The sequence below is a fragment of the Lontra canadensis genome, unplaced genomic scaffold, assembly GCF_010015895.1.
Source record: "Lontra canadensis isolate GAN:19392208 unplaced genomic scaffold, GSC_riverotter_1.0 scaffold18, whole genome shotgun sequence".
NCBI classification, from domain to species: Eukaryota; Metazoa; Chordata; class Mammalia; order Carnivora; family Mustelidae; genus Lontra; species Lontra canadensis.
This window is the reverse complement of record NW_022631012.1, coordinates 4208894-4236239: the sequence shown is the minus strand read 5'-3', so window position 1 is coordinate 4236239 and position 27346 is coordinate 4208894. Positions and strand designations below refer to the sequence as shown.

At 37.6% G+C, this 27346-nt stretch overlaps 1 long non-coding RNA gene across 2 annotated transcripts; it reads left to right on the top strand.

Annotated features, from left to right (window-relative positions):
• Window positions 1-270: 270 nt before the first annotated feature.
• LOC116869221 lies at window positions 271-27032 on the top strand. Of its 2 annotated transcripts, XR_004382983.1 has the most exons (4): window positions 271-339; window positions 9275-9476; window positions 14294-14365; window positions 26814-27032. It is a non-coding gene; the product is annotated as an uncharacterized LOC116869221 (long non-coding RNA). The 2 variants fall into 2 exon arrangements; XR_004382984.1 differs by lacking the exon at window positions 14294-14365.
• Window positions 27033-27346: the final 314 nt, after the last annotated feature.

Here is a 27346-nt window from a genome sequence, read left to right as displayed (position 1 = left end):
CCATATTCCTGGGGTGAATTACCAAAAATTGTTATTGAATCAGAATGAGATAAAGTGATAAAGCACAGGCAACATGTTTTTGTAAAGGTCCTCATGTGATCCTAAACATAGAAGATTTGGAGGACTCACTGAATTTGACAGGATGCTAGCAGCCCTGAGAGTTGGGCCTCTACCATCAGCTCCATAACATGAGACTACCAAGTGGACCTGTGAATGTGCTCTTAGGTCATGAATCACTATGTTGCAATCAAGTTCAGTAGATTCTAGAGACTAAGGCAGAGAAGCACCTGAGGACACTTCTACTTCTGAGTCTAGGACATTTGCTTCCTACTGGTTAAGGTACTCCCTGTGATATTTGTAAATTAAGAAGCCTGCACTTCAAATCAGAGATAGAACTAAGGGTAATATAAAGGTTTTATTACTATAATCTTTAATCACATCTTCAATGTCTCTTTTACCTTGTAAAGCAAAATATTCAGATTCTGGGGGTTGGGACATGGACATCTTTGTCCTATCTCAAACAGTATCTCAATTATAGACTCTGATGCCTGAAACCTCAAATAAAACACATTATTAAAAACATCTGGTTTTTAATTTATTGCATTCAATAATCTTTTTTAAAAAATACTTAGATAAGATAGAAAGATAGATATAAATGATGGTGCGATATTTTGATTTACAATAAAAATACATACCTTTGGTCTTTATCCATGTTTTTGGCCCAGAGTTTCTAAATACCTCGAAATTTCCTAAATGATAAGAGCTATAAAAGTATCTTGACTGATATTCATGAAAGATCCCTTGCAACCACATGTGAGTTTATAATGAGATGACTTTTGTAAAGCACCTCAGGATAGGGCTGGTTGCTAGGGGAATCAATCAAGTGCTTGGAGTGTTAGAACTTTCAGCCCACCTCCCTGACCTAAGGGGATGGGGGTGGGGGTGGGGCAGAGGTTGAATCAATCACCAATGGCTAATGATTTAATCAACCATGCCTAAGTAATAAAGCCTCCATAGAAACCCAGAAGATAAGGATTGGAATGCTTCAGGGTTGGTGTACACAGAGATTGGGGCACGATAGTGTTCTCAGAGAGCATGGAAGCTGAGCACCTTTTCCACATACCTTGTCCTGTGCATGTCTTTCATCTGACCATTCCTGAGTTATATCCTTTTACAACAAACCAGTAACTTCATAAATAAAATGTTTCTGTTCTGTGAGCCATTCTAACAAATTAATGGTACCCAAGGATGAGGATCATTGAAACCTCTGATCTAGAGTGGCCCAGTCAGAAACACAGAGGCATTAGAATTGCAACTCATGTCTGAAGGGGCAGGGAGGGAGGCAGTCTTGTAGGAATGAGTCCTCAACCTGTGGTATTGGATGCTATGTCCAGGTAAATAGTGAGTTGAGTTGAATATAGGACACCGAGCTGGTTTTCAAAAAGTGCTTGATGGTATAGGAAAAAACATCCATACATTGGAATTGACTGCCGAGTATTAGATAGACACACACACATATGTACACACACACACATATGTACACATACACAGACATATACGCGCACAGGATTTACAAGTTGCCCAGAACTAGTAAGTCACATAGGGCCTTAAGGGTCTGGAAGAGTCTCAGTCAAGATGATCAAAAACTGTAGTTGAGACTTAAGAAGCCTCTTGAGAGCTTCTCTCTGTCCGACGTACTTCTCCTCACCGGGACAGGGGCTCCTAACTCCATACATACACTCTAATTTCATAACACTAGGAAAATTACCTTTTATAGACTTTTGATTTTTATTATCTAGAGCACGGATCCTTTAAGAACAGTTGTGGGAGACAGAAACTTATTTCCTTATTTGTCAAGTAACTAAAGATCATTTGCAAGAAATCAAGAGTCATTGAGAAAAAACTTTTCCTTTTTAAATTTTGCATTCTTAATTGGCTGTGACTAGAATTTTACACTTGAACTGGTATTTTTCCTGTTTGTTTTTGTTTTTTAATCAAAGATGAATCTGAAAGATCAGGATGTCACCAGGCTCACAATTTCTATAAACAGTCTTCTTTTCTCCCCTTTAACTTCAGTTTTCTTTTCATTATTTTTTAGAAGAAAAAAAAAATTTGAGAAATGGTAAAGCAGGGTTATCCTCTAGTCTTTATATAAATTTTAGGGACATAAGTTCTTAAAGAAGGTAATTAAGGTCCTGAAATTCAGAATCAACAAGATGCAATAATGCTTATTGAAGTTGACTTGGCTGTGACTAGAATTTTACACTTGAACTGGTATTTATCCTGTTTGTTTGTTTTTTTTTTTTAAAGTTTTTTTTTTTTTTTTTTTTTTTGACAGACAGATCACAAGTAGGCAGAGAGACAGGCAGAGAGAGACAGGAGGAAGAGGCAGGCTCCCTGCTGAGCAGAGATCCCGATGTGGGACTCGATCCCAGGATCCTGAGATCATGACCTGAGCCGAAGGCAGAGGCTTTAACCACTGAGCAACCCAGGCACCCCTTGTTTTTGTTTTTTAATCAAGGATGAATCTGAAAGATCAGGATGTCACCAGGCTCACAATTTTTATAAACAATCTTCCTTTTCTCCCTTTTAACTTCAGTTTTCTTTTCATTATTTTTTAGAAGAAAAAAAAATTTTTTTGAGAAATGGTGAAGCAGGGTTATCCTCTAGTCTTTATATAAATTTTAGGGACATAAGTTCTTAAAGAAGGCAATTAAGGTCCTGAAATTCAGAATCAACAAGATGTAATAATGCTTACTGAAGTTGACTTGATTTAACTAAAATAAGAAACTGTTTATTTTTTTGATTACTTATCTATTTTATTATAAGGGATGGAGCTTGAGTTTTTAGTTTTTAATTTTTCCTTTTCTAGACCAAAGCATATTGTGGAAGTTTACAGAAGAGCCTCTGAAAAGCAGAGTATCTATCATTCTGACAAGTTCTAAACCCACACCCTATCTTCTGGTGAACATGCAGAGATCAGCCTTCCTATAAGAGTTAACATTTCTATAATGTTTCTTGCTAAAGGAACATTGGTTATTAAGAGAAATAGAGAAATCTTGCTTATTAAATTGATCTCAGAGAGAAATCACATTTTTAAACCAGTTAATTTTCCTATCCACCTTCATCAGAGTAGCCACTGTCCCCCTGCCACCTCCTCAGGCAACCCCACCACTTTATCTTCACTAATTTGGATCCAACATTGATGTCAACTGATACCTAACTTCCATCCTTACAATGACGGAAAATGCAAATTAAATCCCATCTTTCACAAACTGTTGACTGCGGAAGTTTTTTATTGGAAATCCCCCAAATATATAGCTTATTCTGCATTTGGAATCTCCTGTGGTTAAAAATATGGATATAAGGAAAAGGATCCTCATAATGAATTGTATTTGAATTATTGTTTCTTTATGATAATTTTTATCAAGCAAAATTCATTGGGAAAAAATCTCAAGTGTGTATGTATATAAGCACACTTGCTTTTGCTGATCTGTTCTAAACTGCTTCTCTTTCAAATCATTGATTTTCTTTGTTTTTTTAAAATATTATTGTACTTTCAAAGAACCAACACAGCTTTTCCCTCCATAGTCAGGTCATCTACTACCTATTTTATTTACCCACAACTCTATGATTTATAAATATATGCTAGGAATTCATTGCATTTAACTGAACTTTGAACTCCCACTTAAAATATTCTGGACTTTGGAAAATGTGATTTTTTTTTTTCAGGGAATTCTATTAATGAAACATTGCTTGAAATTCTTCTAAGCACAAGAAAAAATACGTCATCATTTCCATATTCATATGTAAAAAAATTTTAAACAACAGGACAACAAAATAAAAAGAGGTCTTGATGTTAATGATCAATCCCTTTGCCCCCAGTCACCTAGGAATTCATAGGCTATGGCATAAGCCAGCCATGACCACTTTGGAGTTGAGTTCAACAGAAGGTATACTGAAAATTAGTTTTCACAAGGATATTCACACACTATTAAGAATGTCCAATCCAGGGCGCCTGGGTGACTCAGTGGGTTAAGCCGCTGCCTTCGGCTCAGGTCATGATCTCAGGGTCCTGGGATCGAGTCCCGCATCGGGCTCTCTGCTCGGCAGGGAGCCTGCTTCCCTTCCTCTCTCTCTGGCTGCCTCTCTGCCTACTTGTGATCTCTCTCTGTCAAATAAGTAAATAAAATCTTAAAAAAAAAAAAAAAAAAAAAGAATGTCCAATCCATACACAATAGGCTGTTGGAAATCTTTGTTGCAGAATGCACTACATATTCGTTTCCTCTGAAGGTACATAACAGTTCAGATATTCATCTTCCCAAGGAGAGAAGAACATGTTACAAAGTGCTAGCAAGATAAGTTTTTATTTGCTTTTTTAGCAAATTATGACTTCATATAACAGACAAGAGTAAGATGTTAATCTTTCCCTAGGGAAGAAACCTACCAATCCAAGTTATTATTATCTGCTAAATTTTGGGACTGATTTTTGAATTGTCAGGTATAACATGTGGCTGAATATTAATTAGTCATAAAGTATTTTCACTAGTTAAATCTTTTTTTTTTTAAGATTTTATTTATTTATTTGGCAGACAGAGATCACAAGTAGGCAGAGAGGCAGGCAGAGAGAGAGGAGGAAGCAGTCTCCCTGCTGAGCAGAGAGCTCGATGCAGGGCTCTATCCCAGAAGCCTGAGACCATGACCTGAGCCAAAGGCAGAGGCTTTAACCCACTGAACCACCCAGGGCCCCTCATTCGTTAAATCTTGATATGATATTTCACAAGGTAATTCAAGTCTCTCATTGCTTCTATTATTGTTTGGATAATTTGATTGTTTGTTTCTTGTGTTTTGTGCAGCTACATCTAAGACTTCTTTTGGGATATCTATCCCTACAAAGATAGTAATAATATAATTCAAATCTGGCATTGTTGGTTACCTTACATTTAAACAATGGAGTAGGGTGCCCGGGTGGCTCAGTGGGTTAAAGCCTCTGCCTTTGGCTCGGGTCATGGTCCCAGGATCCTGGGATCGAGCCCCATGTCAGGCTTTCTGCTCAGTGGGGAGCCTGCTTCCCTCTCTCTCTGCCTGCCTCTGCCTACTTGTGATCTCTCTCTGTCAAATAAATAAATAAAATCTTTAAAAAAAAAAAAAAAGATTGTAAACAATGGAGTAAATATTATGCCAAAATTTGTCAGTGATATATGTGGTGCACAGGACTGTTGTTATGCATTACATATTTTTTCTTATCACTCAAAAGAAATATAATCCAAGAAAAATCACCAAGTGATATTGATATATGTATATTTATATGTATATGACATAGAAATATTTATTTGATTATTTATTTGTATTTAACCTAGTTGAATAATAGTATAAAACCAGTGTTCACTAGAATACCAACTAGTAGCTTCCAAAGATCTGATGTGGTATGTGTTGAGCATTAATCAAGCAGTATTTTTTTGGCTCATACACTAAAACCTAGTATTATTTACAAGTTTTTCATCATTAAATAGAGGTTAGTCAGAAGTTTCACTCTTGATTATTACTGACAGAGAGCAGTTTCCAGGTAGTTTCTGATTTTCCTGAGCATCTTGGGGAAAAAAATCAGTAACGATAAAGTCATCAACTGATTTCTTCAAAATCCAACCATGAGTCAGTGAAAATAGTTAAAAACAACAGCAAAGCATCAAACTTCTGAGCTTTCAGTCCTATAAAATGTAAACACAATTATTATCTCAACAGGGCTAACAAAGATAAAACTACAATCTGTCCATTTTGGGTGATGAAAAAATACCATCAAAAGTTAATGGAATTCACCAATTTTAGAGGTTAAAATCAGAGGCTAATCATGATAATCCCTTGATTATCATGAGATAATGTTGCCTCTTATGCCACAAATAATACAGTTTTTTGTTTGTTTGTTTGTTTGTTTTTACCTATTAGAAACATCTCCAGAAGGAATTAAAGCATCTGAGTTTAAGATTTAAAACTTAGATCCTTTTTTTTTTCCATTTCTAAAAGTATGTTATTATGAATATGATGACAGTTGCTGGAAGTATGCCAGTATTTTTTTTGGGGGGTGTGTGTGACATAAATACATGCCCTTTTAAGTAAAAAAATAGTCCCACTTGAAGAGATTCACTTGAAAGACACATACCACCACGTTCCTGTCCCATCTCAATATGGGATGGGAAGATGTTTCAAAAGGTTTGTTAACACCTGCTACAGAAAAACTGCATCAAGCTTAAATAGGCAAGGAAAGTTATTCAAGACTATTGCACTAGGGGAAAGAGGACAGTACTCAGTTTAAGCTCAAGTCCATGAAACTAAAACACCAAGCATTTTTAGATGATGGGGTGAAGGTGGAGGTGGAGAGAAAGGAGGGCATGTATGATCACTAATTGGCTTTACCTGAAGGAAAAGCAAATTTTCTCTTATTTTCATGATAAGAGGTAATTTTATGACTCAGAACAAGGGAGGGTCCACTGAAATCAGGCTCTTACCCTCATACCGAGACCAGGGGAGAGAGGCTGGGAGACAGGAGCATTGTTACCCTACAGATGGCATTTCAAAAAGTTGGTTCCCAGATCCTTGAAAAAGGCAGTCCAGAGTTATACAACTGGCAAGACACTTTAAAAAGATTCATATGTCAAAGGGGCAGAAAAAGAATTTGCTGTAACAAGTTTTCTAAAGGAAATGCTGTGAAGAAAGGGTGGTTAGGGGTCTAGAGTCAGGAATAAATTTGGTCAAGTTGAAGGAAATGTTCAGGACATCTTGGTCACACCTCACCTTCAAAAAAAAAAAATAAAACAACAACATTATGTTCACACTTTCTTAGAAACTTTCTTAAAAAGAGAATATCAAGCAGCTGGAAAAGGATGTTTAGCCTCTCTATTTTTTGTTGCATTGTCTAGAATTTTTAATCAAACTTGTATTTTCTAAGGGGAAAGGCTTTGGGTCCAGGGGAGGGACAAACATGAAGAAGAGGGTGGGTTGGCATGAACTTGGGCTGGAAATGGATGATTTGGGCCAAGCCTTAAAAGTAAGGATGGGCTAGGTGAGGTCTCAGTGGAGAGCGCAGCTCCTGGAGGCTGAGGTTCATTTTCAGGCAATTACTCTGAGGTATGGAGAAGTTCACTAAGCTGCAGTTGGGCTAATTGTGTTAAAAGTTAAATTGAACAGGAGTCAAAAGGTGGAAATCTAAACAAGGGCAAATAAGCACGAGAGGAAAATGGCTAATAGTAAGCCTTTTACTGTTTTCTAACACTGTAGATCTCTACCTATATGTGTACATTTCTTTAAACATTTCCAATTTTAAAATCAGCTATTACTCCAATAGGTAGCAACTTCTCTGGGCTTTTTCCCTACTAAGTAAAAAAGGGCTTGAACTATCTAGTCTTTTCAAGAATGATTTGGGGATCATCAACTTCTTCTTCTTCTTCTTTTTTTTTTTTTCTTTAGGAATTTATTTATTTGAGAGAAAGAGAGTGAGTGAGAGAGAGAAAGAGCCCAGCGGAGTGGGAGAGGAGGCAGAGGGAGAGGGAGAAGGAGACTCTTCACTGAGCAGGGAGCCCAGTACAAGGCTCCATCCCAGGACCTACATCCCAGGACCCTGGAATCATGACCTGAGCCAAAGGCAGATGCTTAACCCACTGAGCCACCCAGGCGCTCCAAGGAATCTCTGACTCCTATATCACCTGGGTTGCTGGTAAAAAATGCAGTTTCCTTGGGAACAATGGGGGATGAGAAGCAGGCCAAAGAAGGGGAACATAGTGAAGTAGAGGAAAAAACCATTATGAAAAGGATGTAAAAAAGTAAATACTGAAGGAGATTGGGGAGAAGGTAAATTTTTATCGAGCTATTAAGGTGATCCTTATGCATAGTGAAGTTTGAGAACTGCCAAACGTATAAGAAATGTACACGCTTTCTCAGTTCTAATCTAAAATAAGTAGGGAAAGAATCTGATGCAAAGGAAACGCTTTATCCTTTTGCAGTATTTTAAAAACACTGATGATTAATTCTTTCCACTAAAATTTATGCTGGCCTGGCTTTTACAGTGAAACAGTAACTGGCTTGTAGAATTCAAGAGCTAGGAATAAATAAATCATAAGATATGAGAATGGCAAAAATCATTAAATATCCTTCAGCCCAATCAACTTAATTAACTCTGAATTTCTAAAACAGCCCAGAAAAAACTAGCTTTCCATCTCATATGTCCTAACAAAGTAATTCACCTAAAATATTGTCTTTTTAATAACAGCAACCTGGGAATGTCTGCACTGTCATTAACACCTTAAGATGACTTACTTTAGGGATGGACAGTCTTTTCTCCTAGAAGCTTGGTATAATCTTATAAATAAAGTAATAGTATTTATAATAAGGGAGGAAGAGTGAAAAGGAAAATGCATGGAGCATTATGAGCCCGGGGCAGATTTAAATGGAATACCAGAACTGAAACATCTGCTTGCCAAGAGGTTAGAAACAGGAATTCGAAGGTCAGAGAGAAATAAGGAAAGAAGAATGTGAAGGAATGAAGGCAAATTATTTCAATTTCCACCATTACCAGCTTTTTATCTAATGAGGTTTGGTTAACAAAAAATTTACCAAGAAATAGGTTCATATTCCAAATGACTCTCTGCATATATAAAAATTGTAGTTATTTTATTGAGGATAAAAAGTACTTATTATTTAGTGGGAAAAAAAACACTCTATCAGTATAATAGCACAATAGACATAAATAGCAGTTGAGACAACTTAATAAATGACTGATATGATTCCATTTAAACTTAACCAAATCTCTGTTTGCTTGACAGTATAGACTTGTAAATTTGATAGTTAAAAAGCTTTCTGTGCTGCTATTAGAATCTTTGCACCCTTTGGGTATTCCATATGTGTGTGTGTGTGTGTGTGTGTGCGCACATGCGTGCACGCTTTTCTTTGCAAAATATGTGTTAGTGAGTCCACATTTGGTTCCAAGTGATGGAAATGCAAATTGACTGTCTTGAGAAGCTTGAGAGGCAAGGGAGAAAAAAAGTCCTACCAAGGGTAGCCATTGCGAGGGAAAAGTAATTCCCCTGATGATACAGGATTTGGGTATTTTTGATGAATAATCTTGTTTAATTTTCACAAAAATCCTGTAAGGCAGAAATAAAAAGAACCTTTATACCTGAGTACATTAAGTAACTAAGAGCTTATTACTCTGGTTAGTGCTGGGGATGGGCCTTCTGTTGGCAGAGCCTGTTTCCGTAACTGCTCACTGTTCTGTCTCCCACAGCTCCAGCCCCACATCACCCCAATTCCTTAGGTTCTGGAAGACTTTACAAACATCCCAGGGAGGGATCATCTCTGCATGTGTTATCAGCCAGTGCTTTATCCAGATTACATTTACAACTAACAGAGGAATAACAATGTCAGCCCTTTAAAGTGAGGAGACATTTACCTGATTTTGGATTTTTCCACCCTTGTCCTGACAGAAGGTACTGACAAAAAGAAGCACAATTCTGTCTTTTCCCTCAGCATAGAGTGCAAAAAAGTCACACATCTAGGCATTGATTTAGCTTTCAACTGGCATCTTCTAAACTAGATGTGAAAAAAGGGTTTAAATTCTTTGGGATGGCTGGCAAGACCCTAACTTCTTGCTTATTGATTTTTATGTTATTGCTCCTGGTTATGAATTGTGGATTTAAAAAAAAAAGAAAGAAAGAAAACTTTACGGTGGCTAATAAAAGCAAAAGCCAGAAGAAAAATCCAGTTCCCATCCCACACCGCTCCCATTTGTTTGTTTCTTTCTTTTTTTAATATAAATCTATAAACAGAATTTGAAAAAAATAATATATAAAAATCCAATTTGTGTCATGGAAAAGCATGAAGAAATTCCAAGGTATAAGAACTCTGTTTGGTAAAGAAAAAGGGAGCAACTCCATTTCTCCTGGAGACAGAGGCAAGAAAGAGAGGATGTTAACCTTTTCTTTGCTGAAAGGTACATGTGATGATCAATAGTGAATCATACTCATTAGTCACTGAAAAAGGAAAGACCAGTGCTTTTGCTTTCATATATCCAGACCATAATAAAGCATCAGGTTGCACAATTTTTTTTATTATATCATTGCAGGCAGCTGGAATATGAGGTGTTAAATTGCTGCTCCTTTGCAAAGAATTACAGCTCATGTGTTATTTTTATTATGGTTCTTTTGTGATCTTTGGTGATCTAGGTCAATCTGAATATATAGCCTTAGCATTTTCAAATTCCAATTTGACAAAAGGTGTCCTGAAAAGTATGTAGATAGGGAGAAATCAAATTCTTTGTATGCATACATTAAATAATGGACAGGTTTTATGTTTCATAGGAAATGCTAACTCCTAAAAGTATTGTCTACTAAATAAATAACATTGCCATTTAATTCAAAACCCTTAGAGTAATAAGGTCTTAAAGAAAAAACACCATTGCCCCAGGACTCGACTGATGATTGGAAGGGGAGGTCTTCTAGCCTCCTTTCTATTAGTACATTAAAATTCTCAGAGATGCCCTTTGTGACCTCATGGACAGCAGGAATCAAGTGGAAAGCAATCAAAAAACAAAAGATTGACAAGCACCATGAATGCAAGGGACAGTGGAATTATCAGCTGTACGATCTAGAGATTGAGCTACTAATAATGCGCCCTTGATATAAAAAATCTGAGGTACAGGGCGCCTGGGTGGCTCAGTTGGTTAAATGTCTGTCTTCAGCTCAGGTCATAATCATAGGGCTCTTGGATTGAGCCCCACATAGGGATCTTGGTTCAGTGGGGCACCTTGCTTTTCCCTCTCCTTCTGACGTCCCCCCTGCTCATGTGCTCTCTCATTCTCTCTCTCTCTCAAATAAATAAATAAAAACTTTAAAAAAATATGGGGTTCACTAACATTTCAGAATGAGTATTGTTATATTCCTTGGGGAGGTTCTTTTTTTTTTGTAGCAAAGTTTATGCAGAGAAGAGGATACATTAATTTAAACAATTCTGGTAAGTCTAGAATATAAATCAGAATTCCAGAATCACATATAGGCCTATATGGTGAATGCTGGAAGGCTTTCATTGGACTTGCCTGGTGTGAATGTTTATGTGCCCAGCACCATGCAAGGTTCTTTGCATTTCCTAATTTTAATATATTTATCCTGGACAGAGAGTGTTATTCTCCAAGTTTAAAATATACAACTGTAACTCAGGGATATTATTATCAGCATTTTCTGTCATGCTGCTCCTGCTCAACTTATCAGACCTGAAAAGAAAGACAAATTAATCTCTGGCATCCCTCCATTTTTTTTTTTCAAACATTCTTCTGCAATTTCCACTTCCTCTCTACCTCATATAAGAAGCCTAGGTTGCCTTTCCTTTATACCTTCTGTTGCCATCCCATGCCCACAACACACGTGAACACACACATACATATACACATATGCACACACTCTTTGGACCCTGACATGTGTGTATAACCTTGCCTTCCCTAGCTTACATTTTCTTTTCAAGTTACTAGTACTTTGACATATTTCCTTGGATTCCTCTTCCCCACTGGATGACATGGCTAATACAAATTCCTGGCCTTCACTTAACCAAATTTTGTTAAAAATCCCTCCCTTCTTATAACCAATAACCTCTACAAGATATCTGAGAATTAATTTATCCAGGACAATTCCAATTACTCCTCTAGATTGCAGTCAAATAACTTAACAGAGATAACCCATACATCCTTTCCTTTATGCTTTTTGCTCTGAATCCCAACATTTGAATAGTTATTATCAATCAAGTTCTATAGTAAATATAGGCATATCTTAATGACAAAACAATATGACAAGTACTAAATCATAGAATACTGGGGAATGGGTAGATTTTTTTTTAATTAGAAGATAACTAGTATTAGTATGGAAAATTAAGTGTCATCAAGGGTATATTAGTTTCTTTTTCTGCATAGCAGATTATCTCAAAACTTGCAGCCTGCAACAATAAACATTTATTATCTGACACAGTTTCTGAGAGTCAGGAAAGCAAGAGAGCCTTAGCTGGTTTTGCCTCTGTGTCTGTTATGATGTTTTAGTTAAGAAGTTGGCTATGGCTGCAGTTCTCTGAAGGCTTGACTGGGGCTGGAGGATCCACTTCCAACATGGCTGTTGACAAGAGATCTCAGTTAACACATAGGCTTCTCCATAAGTGCTCTGTGATATATTACCTTTCCTAGAGTGAGTGACTGAAGAAAGAAAAAGAGGGAGGAACAGTGTAATGAAGACAGATTTTAGATTGTCTTTTATAACCTAATCTCAGAAGGAATATATCATGATGTCTGCCAACTCTGTTCCATTGTGGGAGGGCACTATGTAAGATTATCAGTAAGAGGAAATGAGGATTACTTGGAATCATCCTAAAGGCTGGTCACACCATAGGAGACTGATGTGAGAGAGATCAAGCCACTAGACTCTTTTAAGCATAATATGATAATTAGGAGACAAAATTTCTGAGACAAATCAAAAGAACATTTTGAATGCAGAAGGATGAGAAAGAGGAGTAAACACAAATCTCTAATTTGTAACCTTAGACCCCAACACTGATGTCATTAACCACAATACAGAGCACAAGCAGAAGAAGGACTTGTGTCCAGATTTGCACATGTTCTGTTTCAGAGGCATGAGGATGTGCCTCCAGATGGAAATGTGCAGTAAGAATGCCTTCTTCCCATCCTCAAGATCTTCTGAAATTTTGCTCATCTTACAAAACTTACCTCAAATACGTTCTGCATGAATACTTTCTTATTTCCAATACTAGAAGCTATAACTCCTCCTTGGGATCTCTGTACATTAAGTTTCTTTCTCAGAATTTATTTTATTCTGTTTAATATTCGACTATGTATACCCATTCTTATTTAGTTATACTCTGCTCAATTTAACTGTGCTAGACGTTTTTTGAGGGCAATGAGCATGTCTTTGTGCAGCACTAAAACTCTAGTTTAGTACTCAGCACATGAGTCCTCCATTGAATTTTTGTTATATATAATTAAAAATGTCATTTCATTGAAGTCCTTAGTGGGACAATTTCAGGCAACATACAGGCAGCTAAGAAGATATTACTTATTGAAGTGTGTTTCTGTCTTCACACGGCTCTTTTCTTATAAAGACACAAGTCATGCTGGATTAGATGCCCACCCTACTCCAGTATGACCTCATCTTAACTAAGTACACGCTTAACGACCTTATTTCCAAATCAGGTCAGTATATGAGGTAATGGAGCTTAAGATTTCAATATTTCCTTGAGGAAACACAATTCAATCCATAACATTAGATATCAAGGAAATAGAAAGTAAAACCACAATGAGATACTCTTTAGATCCATGAGAATGACCAAAGGTCAAAAGACTGACAATACCAATTATTGGCAAGAAACCCTCATACAATGCTAGTGGAAATGCAAAATGGTACAACAACTTTAAAAAATAGTAAGGCAATTTCTTATAAAATTAAGCACACATGAATGATACAATCCAGCAATCTCATTCCTAAGTACTTATCCAATAAAAATGAAAACACTAGTGCTTGTATACAAATATTCAATATAGCATTCTTCCTAAGAGCAGAGAACTGGAAAAAATATAATGTCCATCAATTAGTAATCTTGTGACCATTAATATTACAATTCATTCCTTAACAGTAAAAAGGAGCAACATTTTAAGACATGCAACAGCATAGATAAATTTGAAAAAAAGAAAACACATGCTAAGTGAAAAAAGTAAAATATGAAACATTATATTCCACATTGTTCTAATTATATAAAATTCTAAAAAATGAAAAACTGTAATGATGGAAGATCACTATTGCCTATTGTTGAGAAATGGGGGAGGAAATCTACAATGAAGAGTTACAAGGAACATTTTTAGAATGCTGGGGATTTTTCTATATCTTAATTTTGGTGGTGAGTACAAAGCTTTATACAATTATCAAAATTATCAAAGTGTATAGTACATGAGTATATTTTATTGCTTGTGAACTATATATCAAAGTAAGGAAGAGGTAAAATGGTAAAAACAAGTATCAAAGTTGTGTACTCATCTATGCAACCCAAGGTCATGGCTATTTTAGTTTTAACACTTTCTCATTTTTAGAATCCAAATTTCAAGCTTCAAACAAAGGATGTCATTTAAAGTCAGTAGATTTCCTTCCCATGGCATGAACAGTAGGCCGATAAGATTGGAGTGCTACTGCTCTGCAGAGACAGCAACAGCTAATAGTAGTCTTTTTAAAATTTTTTATTATTTTTATTTTTTTCATGTGTGAAGACTCATTCTCTCACCGCTCTACATGTGGCCAGAACAGTGTTATCTTGACAGGAAGACCCTCTCTGCTGCCATGTAAGTGGGAGGCATAATGGCTCATCCATGAAAGTCACCTTCTGTTTGGGTGCTGTCCTGTACTTGCAGGTGCTGATTGGATGAGACATTTACCTTGCCTGTGGTTCAGAGCCCATGCAACTGTCTTATCTCACTAATAATTTAAATTGTGTTTGACTAGTTGGGGCCAACCTTCTTTTCCTGGAGCCTTTATTCCTGAGATTGAGCACAGTGTCTTCCACATTACCATTTCCTTGGGGGTCCTTTGCTATGTGAGGCTTCTGGATGAGGGCATAGAGATTTTTGTTCCTAATTCTCAGTGAAATCAGAAATTCATACAGAATACATTTATCATCAAATCTAGTAGATTTATTCTATATGTAATACTGAAAAAAGCAGATATCTTTACTTACAATAACAAATCAAAGACTGCTAAAATTAACTATAATTTGTGTTTTACTAAGCAGTACAGAATGTGGTTGTTTTACTTAGTTTATTTAAAATGTGAACTGGAACAATTATCTGTAAATAATGAAAGATAATACCTTTAAAATAAGCTGAAAGGAAGATACCTTAAAAATATATAAATATATTATATAATAATTAAATATATAATGTATGATATATTAAATATAATATAACATATATACAGAGGAAGTCTGAAGTGTGTGAAATATATATATATAACCTATATGTGATATATGTGAAAGTCTGAATACATCTCCATTTTCATATTTGTGGGCCCTTTAATCCTCTGGTACTTTACCTTTACTCATATTATTTTCTTTCCTCCCTCTCTTCCTCATAAATGACAAGAATTTTCCCACACAAATGCTTTTGCCACAACTGGACACTTTTTCAGTGAATTCATGGATATGTCCTCTTTCCAGAACCATTTTACTTAGGATTTTCTTTTCATTAATTAATATAAAAATATTAATGATGGTTACCAAAATCAACGAAAGCTTGTTCAAATATGACATTTTCGCTCTTTTCTCAGTGTCACTAACTTCAAATCATCAAAGCAAAAGTTCTCAAAAATTGTGCCAGGTACATTTTTAAAATTTTATTTTGTGAGTGTATTCCAAAATTCATTGTTTATGCACCACACCCAGTGCTCCATGCAATACGTGCCTTCTTAATACCCACCACCAGGTTCACCCAACCCCCCTCCCACCCCCCTCCTAAACCCTCAGTTTGTTTCTCAGAATCCATAGTCTCTCATGGTTCATTTCCCCCTCTGATTTTCCCCAACTCACTTCTCTCCATCTCCCAATGTCCTCTGTGTTATTCCTTATGCTCCATAAGTAAGTGAAACCATATGATACTTGACTCTCTCTGCTTGACTTATTTCACTCAGCATAATCTCCTCCAGTCCGGTCCATGTGATACAAAAGTTGGGTATTCATCCTTTCTGATGGAGGCATAATACTCCATTGTATATATGGGCCATATCTTCTTTATTCATTCATCCGTTGAAGGGCATCTTGGTTCTTTCCACACTTTGGTGACTGTGGCCATTGCTGCTATGAACATTGGGGTACAGACAGCCCTTCTTTTCACTACATCTGTATCTTTGGGGTAAATACCCAGTACTGCAATTGCAGGGTCGTAGGGTAGCTCTATTTTTAATTTCTTAAGGAATCTCCATGCTGTTTTCCAAAGTGGCTGCACCAACTTGCATTCCCATCAAAAATGTAAGAGGGTTACCCTTTTTCTACATCCTCTCCAACACTTGTTGTTTCCTGTCTTATTGATTTTGGCCATTCTAACTTGTGGAAGGTGGTATCTCAATGTGGTTTTGATTTGAATCTCCCTGATGGCTAATGATGATGAACATTTTTTCATGTGTCTGTTAGCCATTTGTATGTCTTCTTTGGAGAAGTGTCTGTTCATGTCTTCTGCACATTTTTTGATGTGATTATCAGTTTTGCACGTGTTGAGTTTGAGGAGTTCTTTATAGATCTTGGATATCAGCCCTTTGTCTGTAGTGTCATTGCAAATATCTTCTCCCATTCTGTGGGTTGCCTTTTTGTTTTATTGACTGTTTTCTTTGCTCTGCGGAAGCTTTTGATCTTGATGAAGTCCCAAAAGTTCATTTTCACTCTTGTTTCCTTTGCCCTTGGGGACATTTCTTGAAAGAAGTTGTTGTGGCTGATGTCGGAAAGGTTACTGTCTATATTCTCCTCTATGATTCTGACAGATTCCTGCCTCATGTTGAGGTATTTTATCCATTTCAAGTTTATCTTTGTGTACAGTATAAGAGAATGGTAGAGTTTCATTCTTTTATATGTAGCTGTCCAATTTTCCCAGCACCATTTATTGAAGAGACTCTCTTTTTCCCACTGTATATTTTTTTCCTGCTTTGTCGAAGATTATTTGACCATAGAGTTGAGGGTTCATATCGGGGCTCTCTCCTCTGTTCCACTGGTCTATGTGTCTGTTTTTGTGCCAGTACCATTCTGTCTTGGTGATCACAGCTTTGTAGTAAAGCTTGAAATCAGGCAACATGATGCCCCCAGTTTTGTTTTGTTTTGTTTTTCAACATTTCCTTGGCAATTTGGGGTCTTTTCTGGTTCCAAACATATTTTAGGATTGTTTGTTCCAGCTCTTGAAAAATACCGGTGGAATTTTGATTGGGATGGCACTGAGCATATAGATTGCTCTAGGCAGTATAGACATTTTAACAATGTTTATTCTTCTGATCCATGAGCATGGAATGCTCTTCCATCTTTCTGTGTCTTCTTCAATTTCTTTCATGAGTGTTCTGTAGTTCCTTGAGTACAGAAACTTTCCCTCTTTGGTGAGGTTTATTCCCAGGTACCTTATGGTTCTTGGTGCTATAGTAAATGGAGTCAATTTTCTAATTTCCCTTTCTATTTTCATTGTTAGTGTATAAGAAAGCAACTGATTTCTGTATATTGATTTTGTATCCTGTCACATTACTGAATTGCTGTATGAGTTCTAGTAGTTTGGGGGTGTAGTCTTTTGGGTTTTCCACATAAAGTATCATGTCATCTGCAAAGACAGGGAGTTTGACTCCTTCTTTGCCAATATGAATACCGTTTATTTCTTTTTGTTGTCTGATTGCTGTTGCTAGGGCTTCTAGTACTGTGTTGAACAATAGTGGCGAGAGTGGGCATCCTTGTGTTCCTGATCTCAAAAGGAAGGCTGACAGCTTTTCCCCATTGAGGATGATATTCTCTGTGGGTTTTTCATTGATAGATTTTATGAGGTTGAGGAATTTTCCCTCTATCCCTATACTTTGAAGCATTTTAATCAGGAACAGATGCTTTATCTTGTCAAATGCTTTTTCTGCATCAATTGAGGGGACCACGTGGTTCTTCTCTCTTCTCTTATTGATTTTTTTCCATCACATTGACTGATTTGTGAATGCCGAACCACCCTTACATCCCAGGGATAAATCCCACCTAATCATGGTGGATAATCTTTTTAATGTACTGTTAGATCTTATTAGCTATGGTCTTATTGAAAATCTTGGCATCCACATTCATCAGGGATATTGGTCTGAAATTCTACTTTTTGGTGGGGTCTTTGCCTGGTTTGGGGATCAGGGTACTGCTGGCTTCATAAAAAGAGTTGGGAAGTTTTCCCTTTTTTTCTATTTTTTGAAACAGCTTTGGGAGAATAGGTATTATTTCTTCTTTGAATGTTCAATAGAATTCTCCAGGGAATCCATCAGGTCCTGGGCTCTTGTTTTGGGGGAGGTTTTTGATCACCACTTCAATCTCGTTACTAGATATTGGTCTATTCAGGTTGTCAATTTCTTCCTGATTCAGTGTTGGAAATTTATAGGTTTCTTGGGATGCATCCATTTCATCTAGGTTGCTTAACTTATTGGCATATAACTGTTAATAATAATTTCTGATGACTGTTTCTATTTCCTTAGTGTTAGTTGTGATCTCTCCCTTTTCTTCATAATTTTATTAATTTGGATCCTCTCTCTTTTCTTTTGGATTAATTTGGCCAGTAATTTATCAATCTTATTGATTCATTCAAACAACAGGCTTCTAGTTTTGTTGATGAGTTCTACTGTATCTCTAGTTTCTATCTCATTGATCTCTGCTCTAATCTTGGTTATTTCCCTTCTTGTGTGTGGGGTTGGCTTAATTTCTTGTTGATTCTCTAGTTCTTTAAGGTGTAAAGAGAGCTGGTGTATTCTGGATTTTTTTATTTTTTTTTGAGTGAGGCTTGGATGGCTATGTATTTCCCCCTTAGGACTGCCTTTGCCATATCCCATAGGTTTTGGACCAATGCATCTTCATTCTCATTGGTTTCTATGAATTGTTTAAGTTCGTCTTTGATTTTCTGGTTGATCCAAACATTTTTAATCAAGGTGGTCTTTAGCTTCCAAGTGTCTGAATTCCTTCCATAATTTTTCTTGTGGTTGAGTGCCAGTTTCAAAGCATTGTGATCTGAGAATATGCAGGGAATAATATCAATCTTTTGGTATCAGCTGAGCCCTGATTTGTGACCAAGTATGTGGTCTATCCTGGAGAAAGTTCCATGTGTGCTTGAGAAGAATGAGTATTCTGTTGTTTTAGGGTGGAATGTTCTGTATATATCTGTGAGGTCCATCTGGTCCGATGTGATATCAATGCTCTTATTTCTTTATTGATTTTCTGCTTGGGTGATCTGTCTATTACTAAGAGTGGCATGTTAAGATCCCCTGCTATTAATGTATTCATATCAGTATGACTCTCTATCATGATTAACAGTTGGCTTATGTAGTTGGCTGCTCCCATATTGGGGGCATAAATATTTACAATTGTTAGATCTTCTTGGTAGATCGACCCTTTAAGAATGATGTAGTGTCCTTCTTTATCTCTGACTGCAGTCTTTAGTTTAAAATCCAATTTATCTGATATGAGAATCACTACTCCAGCTTTCTTTTGAGGCCCATTATCATGAAAGATATTTCTCCATCCCTTCACTTTCAGTTTGGATGTACCTTTGGATGTACCTTTGGGTTCTAAATAGGTCTCTTTTGGACAGCATATCAACAGATCCTGTCATTTTATCCAATCTGCAACCCTGTGCCATTTTATGGGAGTGCTTAGGTCATTTACATTTAGAGTGATTATTGAAAGATACATTTTTATTGACATCATGTTGCTTGTGAATTCCTTTTTTCTGTTGATTGTTTCCATAAATTTCTGTTCTATGTCACTTTTGGGTTCTTTCTTCTTTTATGGAACACCCCTTAATATCTCTTGTAGTGATGGCTTGGTGATCACATATTCTTTTAAACCTTGCTGGTCTTGGAAGCTCTTTATCTCAGCATCCATTTTGAATGTCAACCTTGCTGAATAAAGTATTCTTGGCTGCATGTTCTTCTCATTTAGTGCCCTGAATATGTCTTGCCAGCCCTTTCTGGCTTGCCAGGTTTCTGTGGACAGGTCTGAATTTTTCTGATGGGTCTTCCTCTATACATATGGAATCTCTTCCACCTGACTGCCTTCAGGAGCCCCTGTCTAAAATTATGATTCATCAGTCTCACAATCCAGTGTGTCGAGGTCTTTTAAACTCATTGATCTTGGGGGTGATCTTTCTGCCTCTAAGACATGAACACTGGTTCCATTCCCCAGATTGGGAAAACTTTCATGGAGAATTTGTTCGACTTTTTTTTCTAGTCTTTCTTTTTCCTCCCCCTCAGGGATACCAATAATTCTGACGTTGGAAAGTTTCATAGCATCATTTATTTCCCTAATTCTGTTTTCATGGTTTCTAAGCTGTTTCTTCCATGCCTCCTCCTGATCCTTTTTCTCTATCAGTTTGTCCTCTGCATCACTAATTCTATCTTCTGCCTCCCCATTACCCTAGCTGTTAGAGTATTTAGATTAGATTGGATCTCATTAATAGCATTTTAAACTTCTTACCAGGCAGCTTTCACTTCTGCCCTTAGAGATTCCATGTTCTCACTAATGGTTTTCTCTGACCTAGCCATTGCCTGGATAATTATTACCCTAAATTATCTTTCTGACATACGTTTATGTCCATATCCAATAGTTCTGATGGAGAGGGCACAGTCTCTGAATTTTTCCTCTGTTGGGTGTTCCTACTCCTAGTCATTTTGGTGAGAGGTGATTGAGGGGATGTGTAGCTAAATAAATCAACCACAATCCAGGCAAGGTGCCCCCTGGAACGCTTCTGAGCAAACGGAAGTCACCACTAAAAAGAAAGAAAAAAAAAAGATTAAAAGGGAGAGAGAGAAAGAGAGAGAGAGAGAAAAAAAGAGAGAGAGAGAGAGAAGACCCAACCAGAATGGGCCCCAAAGATAAGATTTATAAGGTATGCAAACAAAAATGGACAAACAAAAAGACTGACAAAGTAAATGACAAGAAAAAAAAAAAAAAGAATCCAGCCAAAATGAACCCTAAGAATAAGATTTATATAATACCAGAACAAAAACAAATACACAGAAACACTGACAGAAGAAAAAGATGGGAGGCTGGTCATAAATCCTTGATGTGGGTGGGGTTACGAGTAAGGTTATTTTGATTCTTCCTGGGTGTATCTTGACATCTTTGTTAAAGGATTCAACTCTCCAGAGATAAAGGGAGATTAAAACTGGTTTATATATAGGGATAGTATTGATTAGGGAAAGAGTATTACCCTGAAGCTTATATCTATATATATATTAAAAAATAGAAAAGCAAAAGAAAAACACAGTTATATGTATGAAAAAAGTTTGAGTTAAAAGGTTATTATGGAATATGTTTTATTGAAACTCTCAATTAGTAGGTTAAAAAAATTAAAAAGAACAAGAATAGTGAGAATGAATTAAAAATTTGTGAATTAAAAAGTTGTTTCTATGAAATATATAGGTTTTAGGGTAATACCAGGAGTTTAATATCTTGTCTTCCCCTGATATTGGGGTTTTACAGTTTTATGGGGACCCTGTGTGGTTGTCCTCTGGTTCTTTTGGCTTGCTTTCTGGGGGAGGGGCCTGCCACATTGTTTTTCAGTCAGTCTTGCTTGGGTTGAGTCCTCCTGCTCCCTATCATGGGGCTGGGCTCTGTGGAAACTGGTATTTCAGGCTTTTGTTCTCTGGAGGTTTTTGGTTTTTGGTGGCTTTTTGTGGATTTTCGGAGGTTTAGTGGAAAGCAAACTGCACCCAGACCTCTGTCTCAGAGAGAAGCCTCAGTCTGTTCCACTCTGGGTGGTCCAGAACGCATAGACTCCCCCTCTGCAAACTCTGGTGAGCTGTGCAACCTCCCACAGGTAGAGCACATCCCTAGCCACCATCTCAGGGGTCGCCAAAAGCACCCACTTGTCTCTGCAACCTCCCCCCCACCCCGTGCCACTAAAACCATGAGCAATATTGGTCCAAGGAGCCTGCTTCCAGTGGCTGCCTTAGCGGAGACTGTGGTCTGGGGTCCAGACCTCAGGGTTTCGCAGATCACTGTCCACCTGAGAGCCCAACCAGAGATAGCATGCTGAGTTTTTCAAGCCCGGGCTGGGTGTGTTCAGACTCTTGGCCCATCCTAGAGACTGTTGGCTAGTGCCCGCACAGAACTCTCTCAAGCACCAGTGGGCAGCACTGTTCAGACCCCAGTTGCGCAGTGCATGCAGATTGTGAAAGGCTGGCGTCCACAGCAGACTCCCTCATGGGCGCCAGCAGGAATGCACCTAGCTGAGCAGAGGTGCAAGCAGCGGAAAGCTGGGGGTGCAGGGACCATGGCCTGGAGGCTTCACGACACTCTCTCTGGCAAGGGTGGTCACTGGCAGTGGCTGTCCTGGTTTCTTGGGCTTAGGCCCATGCCTGTGACCACCCGATTCCAATTGCCCCTTAAGATCTTTTGCTATTTCTGAGTGATTTTAACCAGACTCCAAGTTAATGCTGGTCCCCAATCACAGGACATTTTCCTATTGGGGTATTGCTTTCCAATGGGTCGGTTCTGGTGGCTCCCTCCCCCTTCTGTTTATCCTCTGATATCAGTCCGATCATTCCCATTCCACTTTACCTTTCCACTGGTGTTGTCTGCCCCTGTAGAAATCCAGAAGTGTATAATCCTACATTTCAGGCTGATTTCATGGGTGTTCAGAGTGTTCTGGTAGATAATTAGCTCACTTTAGGGGACCCATTGAAACAGGGTTTCCTACTTCTCTGCCATTTTGCCCCTCCTCCTCAAAAATTTTTTTTAATAGTAATTACTATTACATGATCTTGGGAACAACTGATACCCTTAGGTCATTTGCGGTGGGGGGTGAGATTTCACAGATAAAAGGTAAAACCAATTAGTGAGAGTGGAAGAATAAGGTGGGAGAGGAAATGGTAATTAAATTAGGTGTTCAAATATATCACTTGTTCCCTATTTCTATAATAATTCAACGTCCAGGTGGAAGCAGATGGTTTGATTAGATTTTTATGGCACCCTTAAATGGTGCAGATTTTTTTTCTTTTTCCCTGTGGACGCTTGAGGGAAAATAACAATCAATGTAAATTCAATTTTCCTAAATGTTTGCTAAAGTTCATAGAATTACTAAACATGGTTTAAATTTGCCTCACTGAGAGTTTCACTCAAATGATTAAGCTTGAGTTTTAGATGACCCATGAGGGCTATCAAATAAAATGCTAATCTGGACTTAGGTAAGGAGAGGCTGATTCAAAGACTATTGCAACTTGTGAGGTGAATTATGGTAATACAGGAAGGGGGACTATGGCAGTAGGGGAAGGAGGATTTTGTATATAAGGAGAGGAACTAGTTTAATAGAGGGAAAGAGACTTACCATAGAAAGAATACTCCAATGATAAGATCTAGAATTTTCTCAAAAGTCAGGGAGAAAGGGCTTTTCCTGTATTGGAAGCAGTAAATAAGGCTAGAGAGAACCAGGGGTGGGTGTGCGGGATGATCAGGTGGTAGGATCAGACAGCTGAGCAGGATTTTTTTTTTTTTTTTGTCAGCTCATTTTCATTAAGGGGTTGTTCTGCAATGCTTGCATAAGCTTAAGACTGAACCAAAGTTCAGGGGTCCCAGGGAAGGAGAAGCCTGATTAAAGTAGGGTTAAATCTGAGGACATTTTCTTAAGATTGAACAGTAGGAACCAAACAATGAAGTTCATCATTTCATGAGACAAAGGCAATTTGCAGGGTCTGCGACTGGCCTTGTCATAGGTAATGATGGCTCACTCTCAAGTCTTTGCTAAGTCATATGTGAAGGGTGGTTCTTGGCAGTTAGGCATTTTCAAAACAAAACAAAACAAAAACCCTGAAAAGATGGAGACTTTCTTAAGTGTCACTGTTTTCCAAGAATACGGGCTCAGGTAAAGCTCAACATTGTTAGGGCCCACTCAAGCCAAGCAAAAATGAAAATGCTGTCTTGTTTATCTAAGATTTCTATATGACACATTGTTCATAACTGCAAAATTGTTAATTCTCCCAGAAGCAGTCAAGGTGACTGTTTGTATTAGGAATTTCTTATTTTTTTCTTTTTTTTTTCTGTTATATTCTTAACAGTAAGAAAATATTAGATTGTTTTAGTATGCCTTTGTTCACTAATTTATTTGTTCAGTGAATGAATCTAATATAGTGACATAGGAAAGAGTCTGGAGATGGATCATGTTGGGTCATTGGACTGTAAACAGGAGATGGGAAGATTTTCAAAGGACACCTGAGATTTTATAAATGAAAGCAGGTTTTTGGCTTCCCCACTGACCTTGCAATCACTTCTTAAGCCTCAGTTGTTAAAGGACCCTGCTTTAGCACCTTCCACCCCCTACGGGTGTGAGCTTTGGTCTCAGTAAAGAGAAGAATATCAAAGAAGAGTCTGCCAAGCACTCTCCACCTTTTCTCAACATTTTAGGATAACACCTGCTGCTCTTTCCTGGGGTTCAGCTACTTTTCATGAGAAGTAATATTGAGAAACTGATGGACCCGGGTTCACCTTGGATGTTATCACTCTAATAAACACATCATTAGTATTGCTTCCTTTTTGGTATGATAATCCAAAGTTTTATAATGCAATGGTATATCTTCCTGAAAAACTGTTAATATAAACATAGCAATGTGCTTCCCCTGCCCCCATGTTAAATGGATTGTTTGTTTGATGAAGAAAATTACCCACAGAATTTATTCAGAAATAATTGCACCAAATGGAGTTGTAATTTAGAATCATTGCAATAGGTTTAGCTGCATTTTGGATTAAAGAACCCCAAATGTGATGATCACTGAATGGTAATTGAACTTGCTAGCCACAGTGGGAGTCTGGGCTTGTTTTGTTGTCTACACATCCAGTCTTCTTCTTTGTTCTATGAAGAGATGGAAGACAAAGATGAAAATGTTTGGTGTGGAGAAAAAAATAATTTTAACGTTAAGTATCATGAATTTTTCTCTCCTCTAGAGGTCATAAGAATGTCAGTGCCAGCTTCAGGAACTTTATGAACTAGACATTCAGATGATGGAGTGTCAGGCAAACACTTTGAAGGGAATAGAAAGTTGAGTCCCTTGCCAGCCTTTGGGGCAGTAGTGTGGTTTGGTGCATATGAATTTGCAACTGCAGATATGTGAGAAGCTTATGGTGCTTTATTTCTTTAAATCAGACTAAATCAGTTTCCATCTCTGCTTCGTGACACCCAGAAGTTAAATTTTAGATCAGACTTTCTAAAGATTTCAGTTGACCTATGTAGCTTATGCAGAGCAAAATGTTCATGAACGAACACTCCAGTTTCAATTCACACAGATGACCCCAGTGAGCTCATTACTGAAACTCACATGGTTCTGTGTTGTCCATTGACTCTTCTAATTCTCTGCTGTTTTTAGAAAAAGGAACACTGCCAAGGCCAGCAGCCAAAGGTCAGCCTCCTTAAGTATTTTGGATATCCATTCTCCTGAGAAATTGTGCCATTGTTTTAAGACCCTATGAGGATACCTGTGATCTCCAAGCACTGCCCCTTTCCTGGCCTCAAACATTCTCCCCATTGTCTTGCTCTGAGCGTGCTACTACGGGAGGAATTCCTCTGTTTTCTTATAAGAAATACTGCAATTAGTGATCCAAAGGAGCACGTGCACCCAAATATTTATAGAAGCAATGTCCACAATAGCTAAACTGTGGAAAGAGCCTAGATGTCCATCAACAGATGAATGGATAAAGAAGATGTGGTACATATATACAATGGAATACTATGCAGCCATCAAAAACCCACAAAATTTTGCCATTTGCAATAATGTGGATGGAACTAGAGGGTATTATGCTAAGTGAAATAAATCAATCAGAGAAAGACAATTATCATATGATCTCACTGATAGGAGGAATTTGAGAGGCAGGGCAGGGGGTTATGGGGGAAGGGAGAGAAAATGAAACAAGATGGGACTGGGGAGGGAGACAAACCATAAAAGACTCTTAATCTCAGGAAACAAACTCAGGGTTGCTGGAGGGAGGTGGGTGGGAGAGATAGGGTGGCTGGGTGATGGACATTGGGGAGGGTATGTGCTATAGTGAGTGCTGTGAAGTGTGTAAGACTGATGAATCACAGACCTGTACCCCTGAAACAAGAAATACATTATATGTTAGAAAGAAAGAAAGAAAGAAAGAAAGAAAGAAAGAAAGAAAGAAAGAAGAAAGATTTCAATTGATTTAGATTTTCACAAATGCTAGGAAGGTGATTGTGTATGGTCCTTGAGAAGAGAAAATAAGGCAATACTTTTTGGAATGGCAGAGAAGAAAATACAGAGAACAAAGTACAAATAGCTCTGGTTCTTTCACAGCAGAGAAAACAAAATATAAATTACCATCTGCATACATTTTTCTGTCATCTTGGATACTGAACTGTTTCAAGGGGACTACTGAATTACCATCCTCTCCCTTCATCCACTGTGAAGGAGGCAGATGGATGGGGAAAAAAATCATATAATTGGATTCCTGGTTGCGTCATTTACTTAGTTAAGTATAATGTATGTACTTTTTTACTTGATTAGGGTAGAGTGATTTCCAGGATCTAGGAAAAAATAGTATACACCATCTCCAGATAATGGTAATTCCAAGGCAAGCTGGGTAGAATATGGCAGCAGGTCTGGAAACTGGAGGTGAAGAACCAAAGAGTAAATTTTATCCATAGGACTAAACAAATGTCTGTCCTGGTGTCAGAACAGAATCAATCAAATGTTAAATACCTTATTTTAAGGAATGAAGACATTATACAAATTGCATATTTTTTAATGGTTTGGAGATATGCTTTACGTTGGGAAATGCATTTAATACTTAGAATCTTTAAAACTTTTAGTGCCTTTCAGAAGCTAAACAAGCATTTTCTGACAGAAATAAGACAAACATGATATATTTCCTATGGGAGGCTTCAGGTATGAATCAAGATCCACAAGTGTGTACACAATACTTTAACCCGGGGACACAGCAGTATGAGTTTAAGATTTTGGTGCTTACTCTTTAAGCTTTAAATTAAAGGCCAGCTTACTTGTTTATGAATCTTTCCTTATACCATTCTTTAACAGGTTGAACCTCCAAGGTGTTAAAAATAATAGCTTCTATCCAGCTAATTCCTGTGGGGAGTGTGAAGATGACAAAGGATATTTGGAAGAGGAACTTCGCATCCTAATCCATCAGCCGATCATCGTTGTTTCATTCCTGTATGCTTTATGTCTCTCAGTGTCTAAGAAATAGTGTTTCTTCTCTAGCTCCAGTCAAGTAAAATTTAATTGCTTATGTCCTGACATCTTAGTTCATTCAATTTCTCCTGCAAGTGAGCTAATGGCCCCTAGTGGCAAGATAAGCAACAGAAGTAGGGGAGAGGGTTGAACTCAGAATCAGAAACACCTTTTCCTGTTTCTGTGCCTTAATAACTTTGAGATTGTTCAGTCATTTAACATCTCTTGGTTACTTTCATCTTACTACAAATAGTATTAGTGGCCTGTTAATAATGTTTGCATTCCAGGTAGTAGAGGGTGATCACAGTGACCAATAGAGATACAGTATATAAATGTTTGGTAAAGTATGGTGCAAATAAAAGACCTAATCCTGGTATTCA